This window comes from Dendrobates tinctorius, unplaced genomic scaffold (genome assembly GCF_039654945.1).
Source record: "Dendrobates tinctorius isolate UK_male_01 unplaced genomic scaffold, ASM3965494v1 ptg000070l, whole genome shotgun sequence".
NCBI lineage: Eukaryota > Metazoa > Chordata > Amphibia > Anura > Dendrobatidae > Dendrobates > Dendrobates tinctorius.
This window is the reverse complement of record NW_027361738.1, coordinates 38259511-38284844: the sequence shown is the minus strand read 5'-3', so window position 1 is coordinate 38284844 and position 25334 is coordinate 38259511.

The window sequence follows — 25334 nt, the reverse complement described above, 5'->3', positions numbered from 1 at the left end:
AATCTGCTAAGAGGCTTACTCCTAGACAAGCCCGTTGGTCACTTTTTTTTTTTCACGATTTCAATTTTCCATTACTTTTCGACCGGGGTCCAAAAATGTTAAAGCGGATGCCCTGTCCAGAAGTTTTGACCCGGTGTCTCCCCCCGAGCAGCCATCCTCCATTCTTCCCCCAGGGGTGGTAGTGGCGGGGGTCTCATCTGAGTTGGAACAAGAAATTCTAAGGGCTCAGGCCCTAGCTCCGGCAACCAGGCCAGGGGATAAATTGTTTGTTCCAGATGTATTGCGGCCTAGACTTCTGCAGGAGTTTCATGAGTCTAGGTTGAGTGCTCATCCAGGTATCACGGCCACTAGAGAGGCAGTAGCCATGGGCTTTTGGTGGCCTTCATTAAACCTGGCACTGCTGCCAGCATTTGAACAGGAGTGTGCGGCGGCATAGAAATACATGTAGCCGCACAACTCGGTCACAGTACCGGCGGCAGCACCAGGTTTTCATGCGAGAGACTCACACGAGAATCGTGCGAGTCTCTCGCAAGTGAGTATGAGCCCTTTAAGTGGTATTTCATTAAAAGCCTCACTAAATAGTTTTACAAATAAATCAGTATTGAAAGACAGTGTTAATGGAGGAAATTTCTTGGAGATATGAATCATGCAATCAGGGGTTTTCCTACCTTGTGATGCTTGTTCCTACAATTGAAACTCCAAAATTTTCACTGCTTCCAATTCCTCTGTTGTAGAAAAAGGAGGCTGAAACTTAATATACTGTATATCTCCTTAACAAGATCTTTACATGCAGGGGTGTAAATCCTTTATTGCTGCAAAGCAATCAAATTTGGCAGCGGGGGAAATGTCAAATCTAATTTCAAAACTTCTACCTGAGATGTAGTAAAAATAGTATCCAAAAATTTAATTACCTTCATTGTGCTGCTCATTTCTGCCGCGTCTCGATTATCCTTAGTCTTCTTTGTATTTGATATATGTTGATTGGTTTCTTGTTTCCTTTTTCCCTTCCTTATGAAGTGTCTTTCTGTAATTCCAAAAGATGCTACAGAATCATTGTTAAGTGAAATGAGATAGAGACACTCTGGTCCCGGACTCCCTTTTTGATTGTTTCCATGTGTATATGCTATTCAACTCCTGATGTTGTAGATTCCTCTGATATTTCTTATGTTTCATTTACTTAATCTGCTTCTCCCATGTGTTAAACATTTTCTCCATTTCATTATTAAATGTTTCTCTTTGTTATTAGCAGTGACATCATGCGTCACCCATAGCAGGCACGTTAAAGTCAGCTGCTGGCCTATGTATCAGCTATAGAAGAGGATGTAGGAGTGGGGGAAGGTGAGAAGAATCTTCTTTTTAAATGTGTTAGAGAATAGTGGCAGAAAGGGGAGCATTATTACAGGATGGGACCAGTAACTGGGACACTATACTAGGAAGGGGCCCAGGATGAGGAAAAAATATTACTGGAGGGGGCCAGGATGGGGACTTTACACAAGAATGGGGGACATATATTACTGGAAGGGGCCAGGATGGGGACTTTACACAAGGATGGGGGACATATATTGCTGGAAGGGGCCCATAGTGTGGGACACTACACCAAAATGGGGGACATATGTTACTGGAAGGGGCTAGGATGGGGATATTACACCTAGATGGGGGGACATATATTACTGGAAGGGGCCAGGATGGAGATATTAAACCAAGATGGGGGACAAATATTACTGGAAGAAAAGAGGCCCAGAATAGGGGATATTACACCAAGACAGGTTGGGGGACATATATTACTGGAAGGGGCTAGGATGTGGACATTATACCAGGAAGGGGCCCAGGAATGGAACCATTAGTATAGGATGGGGGACATTATTACTTTATGGGAGGTCAAAATGTATGTCTTTATAGCATTTAGAATGCTAGAAGAGCTAATACATCTGACCAACATGTAGGTGGAAACCCAGGTCCAAATTTTGCACAGGGGCAAATTGTATTCTAGTAACGCCAATGTTATATCTATTTCTGTTTCAAATGTTATCATTACTTTACTGTTCTGGTCAGTAATCAATTGTATAAATGACATAGAACAGGTGTTACATGCTGATTCCCATTTAGAAGCAAAATCCTCATCTTATTTGCCATACGTGGGCAAAATTTGTACCCTTAATCCTCGTGGGATCAACTTATTTGTCAGGTACTTTTCCAAAGTATTGGATTTTTCAGTATGTTTTATATTTTGTACTGTACTATAGTCTGGATTCTCCATCTGTGATGTATTCCCTGGAATAATGTCTCGACTTGTGAAAGCCAATTTTCCTCTCTAGCTTGAAAATCCATTTTGATAAATGAAAAATAATCCTCTGATAATATACAGGATTTAATCACAAGGCCAATTCACAATCTAAATAAGTACCATAGGTCTGTAAGTTATAACATCCATATAAACAGCCCTAAATCCAGAAATGATGTAAACAATTATATTATCTGAACAGAATTATAAATTACATGCAGGGCTGTATTTATAGCTCATGCTGATCTAGGCTCTAAGACAGGGGTAGGGAATCTTTTTATCTGCTTACAGACATTTATACCATCCTCTGGATGCTGTACAAAATACACACAATGTCCGCCCACAAAATACGTCCTGACGCTGGCACTGGGGTAAGGATGTAATCTTCCATTGCACGTGAATCAGTATTCAGTAGTGAACACTGTGTGTGCGCATGCTCACAGAGCAAAACGAAACGGCCGCCGGCCCAAGCACTATGGTCCCTGGGCATCTGCCTGGGGGCCAGAAAAAACGTCATCAAGGCCGTAAACGGCCCGCAGGCCTGATGTTCCACACCCCTGTTCTAAGACTAAACTGCTCTGTTTATTCTCATGACTCGCACATTCTTTGAAACTTATGACAAGAACAATGATTAGCAATAAAATTGTTTAGCGCTGTTCGCCTTCAAATGTACTGCCTTAAAAAAATAACACGGAGACACGAATAACAGAAATGATATTGACAGAATATTACTGCCATACATCAACTAAATACTATAATACAGTGACTAAGTGTCACCGCAGAAAGTACTGGAATTACTCATCGAAAAATGAAAATAGACACCGCACTAGGGCTAATGTGAATGATATGAATAATACAGCTTACTGATACCAAACTGAGTGCAACTAATTACAGCAACGCAAGAGACCTCTAGATAATGTGCGTTTCGCTTTGGCAATGCCCCAATGAAAATATTATGGATTTAGCTGACATAGATTGATTAATAGATGGTAAGGGAAAAGATTTAACTTACTTATGGTCAGCTGAGGTGTCGTTGCTGTGTTCAAGCCGATGAGTAGTGGATGAATGGACAGGTTTGGATGTGCTCTATGTAAGCACTAGAGGGCAGTTCTATAAAAAATGCTGCGAGTGCAAAAGGTGCTGTTTGACATATGTCCTACAAAATGATTGCAATAAATCAATATTATATAGGAAAATATACAGCTGGATCAACCTGTAAGCTTAAAAAGTGGAGTAAAACTTACTTATAACAGCCTGGAATGGAGATACCATACGCAACCTGAGGATTGCAGAATGGTATATATAATTGTATGGGAACTTGAAAATAGTTCCGTGTGTATAGCTGTGGAGCTATGCTGTTAGGTAAAATGCTGTTAGGGATATAGACTATAAGTCTATCGGAGACTAATTGAAAAAGCAGGTCTCCATTTGACTTCTCCCCGTCTGCTTCTCTTGTGTGCATGTATAGGGAGAGACCTTTCCGTAATTGGCATTGGGCAGGAAGAAGCCACCAGAGACCGACCTTTTTGACTCGTCAATAGTGTGGCTTGGCAACTTTTAAAGTATGTTTCTCTCTGAAACACCGCAGCATTTCAGAGTCAGAGTCAAGCATACATGGCCGAAATCATGGATCGAAGAGCATGTATCAGCTTTCATGTTCCGTTTTAAATTACCTTATAAAAAATAGCCCCAAAATAAAGTGCTCTATATAAATCGTAAGTGCTCCCTGTGATTTATAGCAATAACAAAGTTTCTGACATCAAATTATGCCATTATTGTGCCCCATAAAGTTAGTGGCCCATGAGATAGAAAAGTTTACTCTCATCCATTATAAAGTGAACCTGCCTGGAGTCATTCACTCTGTCTGTGCATCACTAGCCCCGAGGGCCTCCCTTTAGAGCCAATAGTGCGTGGGTGGGATCTTGGGACCATGTCACCCCCCACTTCCATTGTCATTCATGGCTATAGGTTCCCATTAAATGTTAATGCTTCCATTCTGTCCGTCTTAACCCCTTAATATTTCCCCTTCAAGTATCTATTCATTGTGTTCCTCTTTATTTTAATTGTTGGAATATTCTGCACTCCTTAGGGGATGTGCCTTTGGTACTCACCTTTCTCGAATCTTCTCAGGTTGTCTCCGTTACCAGGCAGATTTGGTGAGATGTGTCTGGATTGGCGGGGATAAAAAAAAAAGGATTTTTGTGGATAGTTTCCACACTGCTGAATGAACTGAGACGTATATCCTGATAAATGAGTTGAAAAAGTAGTGGTTTATTCAACGCATTTCGAAGTACAAATTACTTCCTCCTCAGGATTAACCACAAGTATCTATATAAAGATGACCTGAGCCTTTGGCCACTCCAAGGGTGCCCTAAGCCTCCTCATTAACATATGCAATAAAACAGTTTTTTTCTATAACCCATTACAATACCAGAAAGATTTTTATTGGGGCTAAGTCACCTATAGGAAAGTCTAAATAGCTACATTTCAGTTTTGAGCGTGACAGACGCTATTTAAATTCGTGCTTTCTCGTGCAATTCTTTCAAGCATTTTTATCTGACCCTGTTAGGGACCCATGTATATCTATGTGATAAAAAAAATGGCTTAACGGCATAAGATTAATTATATAATAAAAGCAATAAACAACAATAAATGTAACAAAAGGAATAAATATAATATAGAATATATTAAGTCATTGCACCAGTCTCCTGTTTTCACTCTATTTTAATAGGTGATCTTAGATAAAGCTGAGATGCATTTACAACTACTCATCGGTGCCACTTAAGCCATAATGATTTCACCACTAATCCTAAAGGCCCCGTTACACACAACGATGTCCCAGCGATCCCACCAATGATCCGACATGGATGGGATCGCTGGGACATAGTTAGACAGACTCACCAGCGATCAGGACCAGCGAGCAAGCTGGTATCTAGGGTAAACAGCAGTTATCCAAGAGCCACACAGTTCTTGGATACCCGCTGTTTACCCTAGATACCAGCGCACACGCCATGGCGGGAGGTGGAGGCAGAGCCGCAGCGCACAGACCAGAGTAGCCGATAGCAGAGCCGACCAACTCGTGCAGCTGGTATCTAGGGTAAACAGCGGTTATCCAAGAGCCGCACGGCTCGTAGATACCCGCTGTTTACACTAGATACCAGCGTGCAGCGTCGTTGATCATTGGCTCCCGCTGCCACACGCAGCGATGCATGCTGGCCAGCAGGAGACCAACGATCAAAAAACGGCCCAGGACGATCCTGTACGATGAGCGATACCCCATGGGGGGGCCGGTTGCTGATGGATGTCACACACAGCGAGATCGCTGGAGAGATCGCTGATGCATCACAAGATCAGCGGTCTCGCTAGCGATCTCGCTGTGTGTGACGGGGCCCTAATGCTGACAGTTGCTACAATGCTGGTCCAGTGCAAGAAAGGAAAGACTCTTCAAGTCATCAGCCTGAAGCCTCTGATTTCCCCCTACAACTGAAGCTGACATCAAAGACTTTATCTTCTCAAGATGAGACATTAAATGCCAGATGTGTCTTACAAGAACATCGTCTGTGTCCTACATATTCCACTTGACAACAGAGGGCACAAGACTTGATGTTCTGAAGAAGATATGAAGAGAAAAGAAGATATGCTTTTACAAAAAAAAAAGTTAAATTTTTCAGAAGCATAAAATCTTCCTGAAGCTTTATAAGGGCTGAAAAAGCCTGAGGGTTTGTTCACACAGTTTTTTGAAGAGTATCTTGAAGCGGATCTACTCCAAAATCCACATAATAAACAGCTTGAAATATTCTTTTAATACTCTGTGATATGGATTTGGAGCAGTTCTGCTTCACAATTCTGATAAAAAAACTTTGAATGAACATACCCTGAGGCTGGATTAGTTTTCCCTCCTCAGGCCAAAAGCACAAGTCCCTATCACAGACATTTGTGCGGATGACCTGGCCTCCCACTTTGTAGAGAAAATAGATAATATCTGTCAGGAAATCCTCTCCCAACCACCAAGTCTTTTTTGCTTTGCTGCCAGTTCACACCAGAATGCAGATATAGTGGGGGGGATAGGTCGTGTGACCTCAGTGTTTTTGTACATCAGACGTGTTGGAATTTTTAGGGTTTTTGCATGATTGCAGACAGTGTCTTTCCTTTCCTATCCTATCTATGACAGTTTGGGCCCCATCATTTTCTCAGTCTATTTTCTGCCTGTGTTTGTGCCTCATCTTGTCTCACCGACAATATATGTTTGGGGGCTGTCTATTTCTTTGGGGTTCTACTTCGGGGCAGTTTAGATGTCACCTTTCTTGCTTTAAGCTTAATTAGTTCTCCGGCTGTGACCGAAGCATCTAGGGCATCCTAGGTACGCTCCACGGCTACTGTTAGTTGTGCGTTTAGGATTAGGGGTCTGCAGTCTGCTAAATGACCAACCTTTCTGGTTTCCTGGTGGCCTAGCCTATTCCTGTCATCCTCCTCGGTGACCTATTCATAACACCCTTCCTCACAAGTCTCTCAGCTTTCCAAGTGATTGGTAAGGCAGTAACAATTTTCAAATTCACTTCTGTGGTGGAGGGTAGCCAAAAGGCACAACAGGTCCTCTATATGGCAGGGCTACTGATGGCAATTTCTAATTAGAGAGCAATCTGTACAGCGCATAAGACAATAGAGGTTAAAATACTGAAATATGGATCTATACACCTGGGCAAAATTATTGGTACCCTTCTGTTAGAACAGCTAAAATAGAAAAAATTCAAAAAACTCATACCACAAGATATGGCCTTCCCAAAACCCTGTCTGATGACAAATGCACATATAGCAGGATGCAGCAGGCCTCCACTAATAAAGGCAAGGGGCAGCACAGGTGGAAAATACTGGTAAAAACAACCACCCCACACCTACCAGACCATGGAGGGGTTCCAGCAGGCCTCCACTAATAAAGGCAAGGGGCGTCTGTCACTGTGTATTGCATATTATAGTGCTGGAGCAGCCCGCCTGAGAATACTATGGGCGTCACTAATAGGTTGCAAGCCAGACACTTTGCATCACACTTACATGTGTGACTGGCATACTATGCAAGCCTTATCTGTGTGCATTTTTTCTACTAGGCAGCCAACCCCTCCATGGTCTGGTAGGTGTGGGGTGGTTGTTTTTACCAGTATTTTCCACCTGAGCTGCCCCTTGCCTTTATTAGTCGAGGCCTGCTGCTGTCACGGTCACGTGTGTCTGGACGCAGCGAGTACCGTAAGGCGAACCCATAAGACACCCGTGACCCTGGATACAGCGCCTCCAGTGGGGCGAATTTAAATAATAAAACGTGCAGCTGGATACGCCGCCTCCAACTGGCGAATTTAGGTATTACACGTTATGCATAAAGTAGTCTGGAAACCCCGCCTCCAGTAAGGCGAATTTAAATAATAAAGGGGAACCTGGGTAACATTAACAATGGTGGGCCCTGCAATAGGGAATAGGGAAGTGGAGACCTCCTGAACTCCCCTGAGCCAGTATCCCTGCACTCCTAACGTTCCCTATGCCGGTTCCGCACCGGGCGATGCACAGGAACCTAAAAACCCTAGCTCGCCCTGAACCTAAACCCTCACTAGGGAATTGGTCGGTGCGGAAACTAATCCCACCACTGCACTAAACGCACATGAGGGAAAATGACAATACAGTGGAAACACCACTTAGCTTTGCTCTGCTGCGTACGCTCCCAGCAACAGAGCCCACCACCTGTGTGCATCTTCTCCTTCACCCGGATCCATCACCATAACTGGATCCTTCACCATAGTGCAGCTTTGGAGCAGAGTCCACCACCAATTGCAGAAGTCCAGTAACAGAGTCCCAAAGATGAGTTCAGCTCCTGCCCAAAAAGTTAAGCATGCTTGAGTCCAGCTCTCAGCAACCAAGTCCCTCATGCTGAGTGCAACTCTCTCCATAGTCGTCACTCTACCAAGCCAAGCAAGCACTTCCTGCCAACACCATAAACTGTGACTCCACCACGCCATGCCAGCCGTTCTTGCAGACCACCTAGCTGCCACTCATCCCCTCTGGCTGGGCTGCGCAGGACTCATGTTCAGCTCCTTCATCACCCAGGCTTCCTTCCCAAATGACAAACTCTCAATATCACCAACAGTGATTGAACACACCTGGCTCCCTTTTATAGAGCCCCACACCTGATTTATAATTACGTGCACTAAAGCAAAGAAACTAAAGTGCACTACCACTCACCACCACCGGGGCAACATAAAATGAATGACACCACGTGTAATAATTCTAATGGCCCCCGGGGGCAATCACATCACTTTGGCACCTATCCAAAGGAAAAAAAGTTCACTTATCCATTTAAACTGTCAGATCCACGCTGGATCATGACAGTACCTCCTCCTTAATGAGGGGCCTCTGGACCCTCAAGACCACTCCCCATTAGGGAAATACCAACAGCGGGGACGCCCAGATCCTGAGTTCACCCCACCACTACCTGACACTTCAGGTTAATGACAAACGCACCCCTGGCATTAGCAATACACGCTCCAGAGGCACCACTCATCTCCACAGTGCCGACCTGGGGAACGAGTTTATGTATGTGTATGTTTGCTATGAGCTGATCAGACTCCACAACTCACTTCCTCAAGATGTTTTTTGGTGGCCACCCATACATGCTCGTTCACACACAGGTCCGGACCTGAACGTTCATTGCACACATTCGTTTGTCATATATTTGGTGAACTCCTTCTGAACACGACAACAGAGGCGTCCCCCTGTGTCCACACTCACACCCCCGCTATTCACCAAGGGACACCACCCTCCAACCCTTTCACCATGAGGTCTGTGCCTCCCCGGGTTGGTTAATGGCGAGGGGTGAGATTTGTCCCCACTCCCCCGCAGCGCACCTGCTGCTCAAACCTGGAGGAGAAGGGGACAGGAATATGGAGGAAATATACACTCGCTGGTCGCCTTCCTCCACACGACCAGGAGGGGGCGGCTTCTTCGGTGGTATTGGAGATTTGGCGTGAGCCCCACGGACTAACACACCAGTCTGCTCACTACAGGGACGTATCCCTTCACCTCGGGGAACCCCAGACAGCACCATGGGGATCACCAACTCCACCCACCTGTCTGGTTATGTCCGCCTATATGAACAAGTCCCGCTCCCCAGCAGACTCAAGGGGCTTTTGCCAGACCCGCAATTTGCCAAAGCCGCCATTTTGATTTCCTGGTTGCCTGAGCAGAGGCCCCAGACCCTGATAACTGCTGCTGCAGCGGCTCTAAACACCTTGCCGCTCCTCACTCACCTCAGTGAGGCCCGGCAGCAATTACTCAGCGGTCTCCACATGGCCAAAGCTCACCAGAAAAAAAAATTTAGGGTTGGTGATAAGGTCACGGTCACGTGTGTCTTGACGCAACGAGAACCGCAAGGCGAACCCATAAGACACCCGTGACCCTGGATACAGCGCCTCCAGTGGGGCGAATTTAAATAATAAAACGTGCAGCTGGATACGCCGCCTCCAACTGGCGAATTTAGGTATTACACGTTATACATAAAGTAGTCTGGAAACCCCGCCTCCAGTAAGGCGAATTTAAATAATAAAGGGGAACCTGGGTAACATTAACAATGGTGGGCCCTGCAATAGGGAATAGGGAAGTGGAGACCTCCTGAACTCCACTGAGCCAGTGTCCCTGCAATCCTAACGTTCCCTATGCCGGTTCCGCACCAGGCGACGCACAGGAACCTAAAAATCCTAGCTCGCCCTGAACCTAAACCCTCACTAGTGAATTGGTCGGTGCGGAAACTAATCCCACCACTGCACTAAACACACATGAGGGAAAATGACAACACAGGGGAAACACCACTTAGCTTTGCTCTGTTGCGTATGCTCCTAGCAACAGAGTCCACCACCTGTGTGAATCTTCTCCTCCACCCGGATCCATCACCATAACTGGATCCTTCACCATAGTGCAGCCTTGGAGCAGAGTCCACCACCAATTGCAGAAGTCCAGTAACAGAGTCCCAAAGATGAGTTCAGCTCCTGCCCAAAAAGTCAAGCATGCTTGAGTCCAGCTCTCAGCAACCAAGTCCCGCATGCTGAGTGCAACTCTCTCCATAGTTGTCACTCCACCAAGCCATGCAAGCACTTCCTGCCAACACCATAAACTGTGACTCCACCACGCCATGCCAGCCCTTCTTGCAGACCACCTAGCTGCCACTCGTCCCCTCTGGCTGGACTGCGCAGGACTCATGTTCAGCTCCTTCATCACCCAGGCTTCCTTCCCAAATGAAGAACTCTCAATATCACCAACAGTGATTGAACACACCTGGCTCCCTTTTATAGAGCCCCACACCTGATTTATAATTATGTGCACTAAAGCAAAGAAACTAAAGTGTACTACCAATCACCACCACCGGGGTAACTTAGAATGAACGACACCACGTGTAATAATTCTAATGGCCACCGGGGGCAATCACATCACTTTGGCACCTATCCAAAGGAAAAAAAGTTCACTTATCCATTTAAACTGTCAGATCCACGCTGGATCATTACAGCTGCATCCTGCTATATGTGCATTTGTCATCAGACAGGGTTTTGGGAAGGCCATATCTTGTGTTATGAGTTTTTTTGAAATTTTTCTATGTTAGCTGTTTTGATATTAGTGTTAGGGACCTGCAAATTATGAGGAGCCTTGACGTGGCTTGCAGGCTCTATCTATTTTGGCCAAAATATTAACCAATACCTGATTTAATGTACTCATTGTATGCATTCTTTTTTGCACTTTTCATATCATTTTTTGCAGGATGCAGCCAGGCCTCTTTTGCTGGCTTGGTCTATTGGGGCATCTGTCACTGTGTGTTGCATATTATAGTGCTGGAGCAGCCCGCCTGAGAATACTATGGGCGTCACTAATAGGTTGCAAGCCAGACACTTTGCATCACACTTACATGTGTGACTGGCTTCCTATGCAAGCCTTATCTGTGTGCATTTTTTCTGCTAGGCAGCCAACCTCTCCTTGGACTGGTTGTTTTTATCAGTAGTTTGCACCTGTTAGGCATCGGGTTACTGCCACTGCACAGCAGGAATCCAGAGCCTTGCACCCAGCAGTCTCCCATTCTTCTTCAGCCGCAGTGGAGCCTGCTCAGCAGATTCATCGGCCCCGGCGCTCTGTCCAGGCCAACTCTGTGGGTTTGCTTGCTGCTGCCACCTCTGGCACAGCTATGGCAATGCAGGCTGCTCAGCAGCGAGATTCTCCAGGGACTAAGTCCCCATGTCGGGCCACTGAGCATGCCCGTGGAGTGATCTCCCATTGGAGATCGAAGGTTACGTGCTCAGGTCCTGCTCCTGTTCGGATTGGCCCATCTGAAAAGCCAGGAAGGTCCTGGACGCTTGCAGCTATAAAAGGTCCACATGGCCGCTCGGCCATGCGCTAGGATACTTTGCATTTTCAGACCATGAGGAGTGAGTGATGTATTCACGTATGAATGTCTCTGGTGACTGACTCATTATGAAACCCCTACCCTTGGTACTCATGTGTTGTGCAGCCTAGCCTGGTAGTGCCCAGACTTAGGTGTAGGTAGGGCAGAGTCGGAGTCAGGCATTAGTCCCCAACAGTGACTAGGCACACCACAGTGCACGTGCTCCACACTCCGTAGCCAGTGTCTATAGCGGCGTTCGCGGCAGCGACGCCGTGCACTCAGAGGGCCTAGAGGAACTCTAACCCCGTGTCCTTGGGGTAGAGTTCTGAGGCCACTTTCTGTGCACTTTTTGGCCGGGCTCTGTGAGCTAAACAGGCTCCGGTATTTACGTTCAGTGGCTGTGCGGCTCTGTGAGTCAACAGAGTTCGCCCCTGTTCACACTGGGTGACGTAACCCACGTGTGACTGTTTTCACGCCGCGCTATTCTTCCGCCATTACCTAGCAGCAGTGTACCACCTCTGCACGGTGGACCCTGGGCTGCGAACGCACCTTCTATTATTTTCAATTTGGTGCGTTCCGCCAGCCCTAACATTATCCTTGCACCAGGGTCTGGCTAGTAATGGCGGATGAACAGCGACTGCTGCAGTACATCCGGCAGCTGCAGGGCAGGTTGGCGGCTCTCGAGCGTTCAGCCTCAGCTGCGGATGTTACTGCGGTCACTGTTCAGGCAGCCACAGAGGCTGTCTCCCATGTAACCACAGCCATCCCTGCCCCGACTTTGTCCTGCCTCCCGCTGCCCGAGAAGTTCTCAGGTGATAGTACTTCTTGTAGGGGTTTCGCAAGCCAATGATCAATACAGCTGGAGCTGCTGGCCGCACGATTCCCCTCTGAGCGGGCTAAAGTGGGATTTATTATTTCCCTCTTGTCGGGCAGGGCTTTGGAGTGGGCCACACCGCTGTGGGAGTGTGGTGATCATGTGGTGCAGAGTGTCTCGTGGTTCTTGGACACTCTGAAGCAGGTCTTCCTGGGACCACGAGTCGCCCTTGACACCGTGCTCCGGCTGCTGGCATTGTCACAGGGCTCGTCCATGGTCAGCCACTTTGCCATCCAGTTCCGGACTCTGGCCTCAGAGTTAGAGTGGCCAGATAAGGTCTTCATTCCGGCATTCTGGAGTGGTTTGGCTGGCCATGTGAAGGACGCTCTAGCCACCCGGGAGATTCCCGCTACATTGGAGGAGCTTATCACTGTCTCCACCCGTATAGATCTTCGCTTCGCCGAGCGAAGGTTGGAGCGGGACCAGTGTAGGCAGAGGTTTAAGTTGGCACCTAGTTTTGCTAAACCTCTGGAATCTTCCGATCGGGCATCCGAGCGTCAGGGGACTTCCCGTGAGGAATCCAGGCCCCGGTCCACTCGAGCTCCTGTGAGCTGTCATGTTTGCCGGCAGTCCGGTCACCTTGCCAACTGGTGCACACTGCAGCGGGGAGAACACTCGCACCTAGTGGCCGTAGGAGGCGGCGCACTAGAATCAGCGACATTTTCCTCCAAACTGTCCTTTAAGGGGACACTTGAGTTTGATTCTTCCACTCTGGCGGTGGAGGTTTGTGTGGATTCCGGGGAAGAGGGCAATTTTATGTCGTCAGCCTTCGTTCAACGGCACGCTATACCCCTGGTTATGATGTCTACACCAGTCGCCGTCAGAGTGGTGAACGGCGCCACTCTACCCTCACAGATAACCCACCAGACCGTCCCCTTGTTACTCTCAGTGGCTCCATCTCATCAGGAGACGATATCCCTCCTCGTCATGCCCGAGGGTATTGACCAGGTACTTCTAGGGGTTCTCTGGCTGCGGTACCACTCCCCCCATATAGAGTGGTCCTCAGGGAGGATTATTGGGTGGAGTAAATCTTGTGAGGGTAGATGTCTGAGGGAGTGCGTTCAGGTTGCCTCCACCGAGATTCCCGCTGATCTCTCCTCGCTCCCCAAACACTATCGACACTATGCGGACGTGTTCTCCAAAAAGGCGGCGGAGATCCTTCCACCGCATCGCCCCTATGACTGTCTTATTGACCTCTTGCCTGGTGCTGAGCCTCCCCGGGGTCGAGTCTATCCCCTATCTCTCCCGGAGACAGAGGCCATGTCTCAATACATCAGGGAGAATCTGGCAAGAGGATTCATTAGGAACTCAGTGTCACCAGCGGGGGCGGGATTCTTCTTCGTCCAGAAGAAAAGTGGGGAACTACGTCCTTGCATTGATTACAGGGGTTTTAATGCCACCACTGTTAAGAATAAGTACCCTCTGCCCCTGATATCGGAGCTGTTTGATAGGCTACGGGGAGCGAGGGTGTTTTCCAAACTTGATCTGCGGGGGGCTTACAACCTGATTCGCATCCGTGATGGGGACGAATGGAGGATGGCATTTAACACTAGGGATGGGCACTATGAATACCTGGTGATGCCCTTTGGCCTCTGTAATGCCCCGGCGGTCTTCCAAGACTTTGTGAACGATATCTTCCGGGATATGCTTACCACCTCGGTTGTTGTCTATCTGGATGATTTTCTCATCTACTCTCCAGACATTGACTCCCACCGGAGAGATGTTTGCAAAATTTTCGATTGCCTGCGGGCAAACTCCCTCTATGCCAAGTTGGAGAAGTGTGTGTTTGAGCAGGAGTCCTTGCCTTTCCTGGGCTATATCATCTCCTCCCGGGGATTTGCCATGGATCCTGCCAAGCTGCAGGCGATGATGGATTGGCAGGAACCTCATTCTCTCAAAGCGGTGCAGCGCTTTATGGGGTTCATAAATTATTATAGCCAATTCATCCCCACTTCTTGACATTGGTAGCACCCTTGGTAGCCCTCACCAAGAAGGGTGCAAATCCCAAGTTGTGGTCGGAACTGGTCTCCAAGGCCTTCTCCTCCATTAAGTCCCATTTCGCTAGCGCTCCTATTCTACATCGCCCTGATATAGATAAGCCCTTCATTCTGGAAGTGGATGCCTCTTCCGTCGGTGCTGGAGCCGTCCTGTTTCAGAAGGACACGCAAGGTCGGAAGCACCCATGCTTCTTTTTCTCCAAGACCTTCACACCTGCGGAGAGGAATTATGCCATCGGGGACAGGGAGTTGCTAGCGATGAAGTTGGCCTTCTCGGAGTGGAGACATCTCCTGGAGGGGGCTCGCCACCCTTTCCAGGTGCTCAACGACCACTAAAACTTGGTGTATTTGCAAACAGCCCAGCGGCTAAACTCTCACCAGGCCAGATGGTCTTTGTTCTTTTCCCAGTTCCACTTCACCCTCCATTTTCTCCCCGGGGAGAAGAACGTCCGGGCCGATGCTCTCTCCAGCTCCGTGGTGTCATCGGAGGAAGAGGAGGAGGAGCCTCGGCTGATCGTCCCATCCGAGAGCCTGAGGACTTTGGCTCCGGTTGCCCTTGAGTCAGTACCTCTGGGCAAGACATTTGTCCCTGCCCGTCTGCGACCGGAGGTCCTCTCTTAGGCTCACTCGTCCTAGGTGGGTGGACATTTCCGGACAAAATGGACCTCTGAGCTTTTGGCGAGGATGTACTGGTGGCCGCATACAGTATGGCCCGTGAAGTCAGGGACTATATTCAGGCATGCGTCTCTTGCGCCCAGAATAGGACCTCTCGGCAGTGGCCCGCTGGGCTTCTTTTTCCTCTGCCAATAGCGGACAGGCCCTGGGAGATGGTCGGTATGGACTTTGTGGTGAGGCTACCCAAGTTCAGTGGCAGCACGGTCATTTGGGTTGTCACCGACCATTTCTCTAAGATGGTGCACTTGGTACCTCTCTCCCGGTTACCTTCTGCACGGGGCCTGGCAGTGTTGTTCATTAAGCATGTTTTCCGCCTGCATGGCCTGCCGGACAAGATTGTCAGTGACCGGGATCCTCAGTTTGCGTCTCGGTTTTGGAGAGAGCTTTGTTCCCTGCTCAGCATTGAGCTGAATCTCTCCTCGGCCTATCATCCCGAGACGAACGGGTTGGTAGAGAGAGCCAACCAGACCCTGATCACATATCTTCGAAATTTTGTCTCGGCCAGGCAGGACGACTGGGCATCCTTGCTGCCGTGGGCAGAGTTCGCTTTGAACAATGATGTGGCCGACTCCACTGGTCAGACCCCATTCCTCCTAAATTGCGGTCAGCATCCGCGCTGATGTCATCCACTGACTCCAGGGTGGCAGAGGCACGTGACATTTGGGATCGCACCCAGGATGCTATCCGGGCATCCAAGGAGAGAATGAGGACCTCCGCTGATGCACACCGGCGCCCTGCTCCGACTTTTGCCCCTGGCAACTTGGTGTGGCTCTCCGCCCGAAACATCAGGCTGCGGGTAGAGTACAGAGGCTCGGACCTGGGAGCCAGTGGAGAACATCCACGCTCCGCATTGCGGCGTTTGAGCATAGCAAGGCTCAGAGGGGAGGGGGCCCTAGGAGGGGGGTAATGTTTGGCGTCGGGTTCCTGCCACTGCACAGCAGGAATCCAGAGCCTTGCACCCAGCGGTCTCCCATTCTTCTTCAGCCGCAGTGGAGCCTGCTCAGCAGATTTGTCGGTCCCGGCGCTCTGTCCAGGCCAACTCTGTGGGTTTGCTTGCTGCTGCCACCTCTGGCACAGCTATGGCAATGCAGGCTGCTCAGCAGCGAGATTCTCCAGGGACTAAGTCCCCATGTCGGGCCACTGAGCATGCCCGTGGAGTGATCTCCCATTGGAGATCGAAGGTCACGTGCTCAGGTCCTGCTCCTGTTCGGATTGGCCCATCCGAGAAGCCAGGAAGGTCCCGGACGCTCGCGGCTATAAAAGGTCCGCATGGCCGCTCGGCCATGCGCTAGGATACTCTGTATTTTCAGACCATGAGGAGTGAGTGATGTATGCACATATGAATGTCTCTGGTGACTGACTCATTATGAAACCCCTACCCTTGGTACGCATGTGTTGTGCAGCCTAGCCTTCTAGCGCCCAGGCTTAGGTGTAGGTAGGGCAGAGTCGGAGTCAGGCATTAGTCCCCATCAGTGACTAGGCACGCCACAGTGCACGTGCTCCACATTCCATAGCCAGCGTCCATAGCGGCGCTCACGGCAGCGACGCCGTGCACTCAGAGGGCCTAGAGGAACTCTAACCCCGTGTCCTTGGGGTAGAGTTCTGTGGCCGCTTTCTGTGCGCTTTTTGGCCGGGCTCTGTGAGCTAAACAGCCTCCGGTATTTACGTTCAGCGGCTGTGCGGTACTGTGAGTCAACAGAGTTCGCCCCTGTTCACATTGGGTGACGTAACCCACATGTGACTGTTTTAACACCGCTCTATTCTTCCGCCATTACCTAGCAGCAGTGTACCACCTCTGTACGGTGGACCCCGGGCTGCGAACGCACCTACTATTATTTATAATTTGGTGCGCTCCGCCAGCCCTAACAGCACCTGAGCTGCCCCTTGCCTTTATTAGTGGAGGCCTGCTGCATCCTGCTATATGTGCATTTGTCATCAGACAGGGTTTTGGGAAGGCCATATCTTGTGGTATGAGTTTTTTGAATTTTTTCTATGTTAGCTGTTTTGATATTGGTGTTAGGGACCTGCAAATTATGAGGAGCCTTGACGTGGCTTGCAGTCTCTATCTATTTTGGCCAAAATATTAACCAATATCTCATTTAATGTACTCATTGTATGCATTCATTTTTTGCACTTATCATATCATTTTTTGCAGGATGCAGCCAGGCCTCATTTTGTTGGCTTGGTCTATTGGGGCATCTGTCACTGTGTGTTGCATATTATAGTGCTGGAGCAGCCCGCCTGAGAATACTATGGGCGTCACTAATAGGTTGCAAGCCAGACATTTTGCATCACACTTACATGTGTGACTGGCATCCTTTGCAAGCCTTATCTGTGTGCATTTTTTGCTAGGCAGCCAACCCCTCCATGGACTGGTAGGTATGGGGTCGCTGTTTTTTATCAGTAGTTTTTACTCTTCTGTTACAGTAAGAAAAACCCATACTGGTCACTGAAATAACTTGAAGCTGACAAAATTAATGTTCAATTAAAATGTATTGCATTTCAACTAATGAAAATCAGATATTGTTTTTTATTTGTGATTCAACAGAACATTTAAAGAAAACAAACTAATGAAAACGGCCTGGACAAAAAAGAAAAATTGGAAATAATTTGAATGTAGGGACATGTAACATCACAGATGTCTACAAACCTGTAATGAGTCAGTCTGCCTGTTTAAAGGGTGAAAAGTAGTCACTGTGCTGTTGGTTATCATGGTGTACACTACACTGAACATGGAACAAAGAAAGCTAAGGAGAAAATTGGCTCAGGAGATTGGAAATAAAGTTATAGAGAAACATGTTAAAATGAATCTGTCAGTAGGATCAACTCTCCAAAGCCATCTATATGGACACGCGGGTCATTTGAAGCTGAATAAAATGATACCTTGATATCTATGATCTAAAGTCTTATTCCAGAGAAATCCACTATTTTCTGTAATAAGTAAATGAGCTGTTAATAAATATTGGCTGGGCACAGATCTCCCTGAGAATCTACCTCCTGAGCTTATGTTGCCTGTGTAATGTAATGACTGACATTCTGCATTCTGGAGGAAAATGTGTTGTCTACTGTCAGAAAGTTTGGTCTGAGTCACATGTCATCGATCCCCCAACAGGATAATGACCCAAAACACAGGTAAAACCACGCATAAATGGCAAAGAGCAAAGCTTTGGACCATTCTAAAGTGTCCTTCTATGAGCCCTGATCTAAAATCCTATTGAACATCTGTAGAAGGCGCCTTCACACCTGAGACAGCTAGAGAAGTTTGCACATGAGGAGTGGGACAAAATACTTTTGTACAAGGCAGAAGTCTCATTGAATGTTACAAAATTCTGTTGTTTGCAGTGATGTCCTCAAAAGTAGAGCTGAGCAAATTTTTCAAAGTTCAATTCTGATTACGATCAGCAGCGAATAATGTTTTTGCAATATTCACCGAACACAGCAGAACATCATTTGAGTCAATGGGAGTAGAGAAGACCGAATATGTTCGAAACTGATCATATACAGTATATATATGTATAAAACAGAGTGTATGTGTGTGTCAAGCCATGCCCAGTCCACATAGCCCCGTCCACTCTGCATAGCCGCACTCACTCCACACGCAAAGCCCCGTATAATAAATATCTAAAATATATATATATATACACTGTATGTGTGTAATAGTCCTGTGGCTCTGACAGGATGATGTGGGATATTAGGGGTAGTAGTCCGGTGGCTCTGGCTGATGGGATGATGTGGGATATTAGGGGTAGTAGTCCGGTGGCTCTGACAGGATGATGTGGGATATTAGTAGTAGTATTCCGGTTTCTCTGGCTGACGGGATGATGTGGGATATTATGGGTAATAGTCCGGTGGCTCTGGCTGACGGGATGATGGGGGATATTAGGGGTAGTTGTCCATTGGCTCTGGCTGACGGGATGATGTGGGATATTAGGGGTACTAGTCTGGTGGCTCTGTCTGACGGGATGATAGTAGTCTGGTGGCTCTGGCTGACGGAATGATGTGGGATATTAGGGGTAGTAGTCTGGTGGCTCTGACTGATTTTCACGCCACCGTCGGACTCGGGGGCTGGTGTTCCTGCCTCGGCCACTGGGAGGCGCCGGGCTGTCACATCGCCATCAGACTCGGGGGCTGCTGTTCCTGCCTCGGCCACTGGAATGCGCCGGTCTCCTTCGACTGGTGCTGCCAGCGATAGGAGGGCTATGTCCTCATGTGGGTCCGCTCCTTTGATGCATGCCTCTGTCATTGGGCATTGCTATTTTTGACTCTGACCTTAGCCTGGATTTCTGACCCTTCTACAGCCTGCTATTTTGTACCTTTGCTACTCTCCAGGTTTTTTAACTCTGACCTTGGCCTGGATTTCTGACCCTTCTACAGCCTGCCGATTTGTACGTTTTGCTACTCTCCTGTTTTTTTGACTCTGACCTTGGCCTGGATTTTTGACCCTTCTTCAGCCTGCCAATTTTGTACCTCTGCTGCCCACCTGGTTTAGACTTGGACTCCTGACTACACTTTCGGTCCCTTTATTTATTCCCTTTCTGGCGACCGTCCTGCTCTGGTCCGCTGCACTTAGACAGGCAGCTAACTCTTGCTGTAATTCCAGATCTCTGTATAGGGGTAAAGGGTCTCGGGGTTGCTCGGGGTGCTGTCTTACATGCAGCTGAGACTCACACCAGACGGACGTCACATTATATCTGGCCCAAAATCGTTTTTATATATCCAGCATATATAAAAGCATTATCATACCTTTTGCCTGAATTTTTTTTTTCTCTCCTGCCTCACTTTCTCTGAGTTAATTCTGTGGCTAAAACACCTGTTACCTGCTTCATTGCACAGCCCTGTGGAGGAACACTCCCATCCTCCTGCACCAACATGCTGCACCAGCCACAGTCTGGAAAATTCAGGGAAAACACTGGACGTCAGAAGTCTTCACTCCCGGGACGTCAGCCCCTGGTTTGTTCTGTTCAAGCCTTCCCAGGGGCCCAGGTATTGCCCGCAGATGCGGCCAAAGTTTTTTTTACCCATTTCTTTGTTATACCTTAAGAAATCTGTGTCTTTGGAGGCTTATGTAGATAGTGGTTCTGATGGGAACTTCATAGATTTCCTGGTAGCAAGGAATCTTGGTGTACCACTGCTAAGGCTTAATGCCCCCATTAAAACCACTGCAATTAATGGCACATCTATTGTCCAGGGTGGAGTAGAGTTTGTTACTAAGGAAGTATCAATGTCAGTGGGGTCAATACATGCTGAACATGTGTCATTTTTTGTTATCGATAATTTATCATCTGCAGTTATTCTGGGTATACCATGGTTGAGCTAGCATAATCCGGTCATAGACTGGCACTTGGGTGATATTGTGCGCTGGAGCCCACAGTGTCAGGACAACTGTATATCACTATCAGTGAAGCAAGTTTAAACCAAACCTCCCTTTGTACCTTATGCATTTAAAGTGTATGAGGATGTCTTTTCCATAGAGGAATCAGAGAAATTACCCGCTCACAGAGGGTACGATTGCCGTATAGACTTGATACCAGATTCTCGTCTCCCAAAGGGGAGAATATTTAATCTCTCTGGTCAAGAGCGTCAGGCCATGAAAAACTACAGAGCAGACAGTTTACGTAAAGGGTTTATTAGACCATCCACCTCACCTGTTGGAGCCGGGTCCTTTTTTGTGGAAAAGAAAGATGGTGGTCTCAGACCTTGCACTGATTACCGTGAGTTAAACGCAATCACTGTGAAAAACCAGTATCCGCTTCCACTCATACCTGATCTTTTTAATCAGCTTTTGGGAGCTCATTGGTTTACTAAGCTTGACCTCAGAGGAGCATATAATCTTGTTCGTATAAGAAAGGGAGATGAGTGGAAGACTGCGTTTAACACACCCCTTGGCCACTTTGAGTAACTCCTAATGCCGTATGCGCTCAGTAATGCACCTGCAGAGTTTCAGAATTTTGTGAACAATATCTTCAGAGACATCTATGGGGTTTATGTAGTCGTTTATTTGGATGACATCCTGATTTATTCTGCTGACCTTATGACGCACGTCCATATGTCTGTTATGTCCTCCAGAGACTGAGAGCATTCTTTATTCACCAAACTAGAGAAATGCGTTTTCATGGCTGAGGAGGTACAGCTTCTGGGGTACGTTGTGTCAGCTAAAGCGTTTCGCATGGATCCTGCCAAGATCCAACCCATTAAGGAATGGGTACAACCCAAGTCTCTTAAAGCGCTGCAGCGAATTTTAGGTTTCACCAACTATTATCGCAAATTCATTAAGGGTTTTTCAGAGATAGCCAAACCACCCACTGATTTGACGCGGAAAGGGGCGGATGTGGTTAACTGGAAGCCTGAGGCACTCCATGCATTTTATGTCTTAAAGTAATGTTTTGCCTCTAACCTGATATTGGTATAGCCTGATCTGGACCACCCCTTTATTGTAGAGGTAGATGCCTCTGAAGTTGGAGTAGAAGCAGTGCTATCGCAAGGCACTGCATCCCTCACTCAACTTCGTCCATGTGCCTTCTTTTCCCCAAAATTCTCTTCCACTGAGAGGAATTATGATATAGGTAATTGGGAATTACTGTCAATAAAATGGGCCTTCGAGGAATGGTGCTACTTCCCTGAAGGTGCCAAACATAAGATCACCGTGATTACTGATCACAAGAACCTGACCTACTTGGAGTCAGCAAAAAGACTGAATCCTAGACAGGCAAGGTGGGCTTTGTTCTTCTCTAAATTTGATTTTGTGATCACTTTCCAACCAGGTACTAAGAATGTAAGGGCTGATGCCCTTTCTCGAAGTTTTTGCCCCTCACAGGTCGATGACTCTGAACCGACTCCAATACTGGCCAACGGGATTGTGGTTTCGGCTGTGTCTTTGGATCTTCTGGAAGAGACCTGTAGATCCCCAGAACAAGCCCCTGACACTACTCCTCCCCAAAAATTGTTTGCTCTGGCCACATTCCACCTTCAAGTTCTGAAGGAATAGCATGATTCTGTCCTTGCAGGACATCCAGGTAACAATAACACCATCAGACTTGTAGCCAGGAATTTTTGGTGGCCAACTATAGTAAAGGACTGTAAGGACTATGTACTGGCTTGTGAAACCTGTACTCATGCTAAGTCCCCCCATAATCGCCCTGCCGGCTGGCCCCAGTCCTCGCCTACCCCTGAGGGTCCTCGGACTCACATCTCCATGGACTTCCGAAACCCTGAGCAAACAGTTCATTACTCATGTTGTACGACTGCATGGTGCTCCTGTGAATATTGTGTCCGACAGGGGTACCCAGTTCATTTCAAAATTTTGGAGGGCGTTCTGTAAATGGATTGGCATTGAATTGTCCTTCTCCTCTGCCTATCACCCTAAAACCAATGGTCAAACCGAGCGCACCAACCAAGCTCTTGAACAGGATCTCTGTTGTTATGTCTCTGAGCATCAGTCCGACTGGGTGGAGCACCTGCCGTTAGCAGAATTTGCCCTGAATAATCAGTACCAAGGGTCCATCAAGACTACCCCTTTTTTCTGTAATCATGGGCTGCACCCATGCTTTGGTTCATTCTCTGCTAAGATGTCAGAGCTCCCTGGAGTAGAAAGATCTATACATCAGTTAAAAACTATCTGGTCAGAAGTCAACATAAATTTAAAAGGGGCTCATGCTAGACAAGCTTCTTCTGCTAACAGATGGCGATCCAAGGGCCCGCCCCTGGGAGTTGGAGACAAAGTCTGGCTTTCTACCAGGGATATTACGCTTAAAGTGCCATCTGCCAAACTGGGTCCCAGTTTCATTGGTCCATAAGAAATTATTGAGGTGATTAATCCAGTAGCCTTTCGTCTGAAACTCCCTCAATCATTCAAGCTGCCTAATGTATTCCATAAGTCCCTTCTCAAGTTTTACCGCACTCCGATTCATCCTGTCCAGTCCCCTCCTCCTCCAGTTTTGGTCGGGGGTGACTTGGAATACGAAGTCCAAGGTATCCTTGACTCCCGCTAAGTGATAGGATCCGTGCTGTATCTGGTGCACTGAAAGGGCTATGGCCTGAAGGGAAGGTCCTGGGTGCCTGCCAGTAACGTTCATGCCAAGGGGTTGATCAGGCAGTTTCATCTCCTTCATCCCAACAAACCGGGTTTTGAGGGTCCGGAGGCCCCTCTTAGAAGGGGGGTACTGTCACGTCGCCGTCGGACTTGGGGGCTGGTGTTCCTGCCTCAGCCACTGGGAGGCAGCCACATTGCCGTTGGACTCGGGGGCTGCGGTTCCTACCTCGGCCACTGGGAGGCGCTGGACTCCTTCGACTGGTGCTGCCGGCGATAGGAGGGCTATGTCCTCATGTGGGTCCGCTAATTTGACGCATGCCTCTGTCGTTGGGCATCGCCGTGGTTCTCCTGTGGGTGATGGTGGTGACAGAGAAGGGGCTCCTGCGCAGGCATCTGGTGGGCGCAGGCTGCGCTCTTCTGTCAGAGGTCATAGGGTTGGTCCATCGCCATCTGGCCTGGTTCTGGGGGCGGTCCAGATGAGGTAATCAGAATGAAGCTTGTGAGGGATAGCCTTATCCTTCAAATACTTTGGAGCCTGTCCTGCAGGCTGCCAGATATAGTCTTGGTTTCCCCACTGTGCTAGTGTTTTATTGCTATTTTTGACTCTGACCTTGGCCTGGATTTCTGACCCTTCTACAGCCTGCCGATTTTGTACCTTTGCTACTCTCCCAGTTTTTTGACTCTGACCTTAGCCTGGATTTCTGACCCTTCTACAGCCTGCTGATTTTGTACCTTTGCTACTCTCCCAGTTTTTTGACTCTGACCTTGGCCTGGATTTCTGACCCTTCTACAGCCTGCCGATTTTGTACCTTTGTTACTCTCCCGGTTTTTTGACTCTGACCTTGGCCTGGATTTTTGACCCTTCTTCAGCCTGCCGATTTTGTACCTCTGCTGCCCGCCTGGTTTAGACTTGGACTCCTGACTACGCTTTCAGTCCCATTATTTAATCCCTTTCTGGCGACCGTCCTGCTCTGGTCTGCTGCACTTACACAGGCAGCTACCTCTTGGGCTCTGCTGTAATTCCAGATCCCTGTATAGGGGTAAAGGGTCTCGGGGTTGCTCGGGGTGCTGTCTTATTTGCAGCTCAGACTCACACCAGACGGATGTCAAGTGATAGGATGATGTGGGATATTAGGGTTAGTAGTCCAGTGGCTCTGACAGGATGCAAAAAATGCATGCAACACATTATTTTATGTTAAATATGAACACTGACAGTAAAAAATGAAGCAAAAAAATATTTCTATATTTGCACTGGAAAGAAAAGTGACAGGAATTTATATGCATCCTAAACACCAACACAAAAATCACAATTTCTCCCTGAAAGAACAAGGTCTCATACAGTCACGTCAGTGAAAAAAAAAGAAGAAGAACGTTATATCTAATGAAATGTGGAGAGATGAAAATAAAAAGTGGCTAATGTACAATAATGTCATGTGCATAAAGCAGATGACATTAAAAAGAATATAGGAACAAACAATTCATTCACATCATGTTATAAAAGGTAAAAACACACCGCAGAGGTTTTACTAGATATTACTTATTTTAAAACTGAAAATTAATAGGGTCCTCTAAGTTCTTTTCAGCTCATAACACCTGCCAATGTGAAGATGAGCTTAAGAATTTAGAATTTAAAGATGTTGTCTCAAGTTCATAAATGATTAAAATTGTAAAGTGCTCTTAAATTCAATTTATTCCGTAGACACTCCTCTGAAGCCTGCCGGACTGCCGGATCAATCTTCAGAAGGCGGTGGGCAGGTATGGATTGGGGCTGAATTTCAGCCCTGTCATTTGAAATCACACAGCACCATGCTGTCCCCGTCCCCAAGCACCAGAAGGGAATATATTAATAATATTATCATGGATGAAGGAAGGCAAAATTTACTACAAGACCAATATTTCTAATGATACCCGTGGCCTGCTGGGGTAAGGGATGGAGACAGCGACTTTGTGCTCTGTCACAACTCTGAACAGTATGGGTGTCCTGAGAACACAAATTCTGGTAACAATGTAGCAGACAAGGCAGCCCACGACCAGACAGGCCCTTCTGGCATTTGCCAGTATTGCCAGATGGCCAGTCC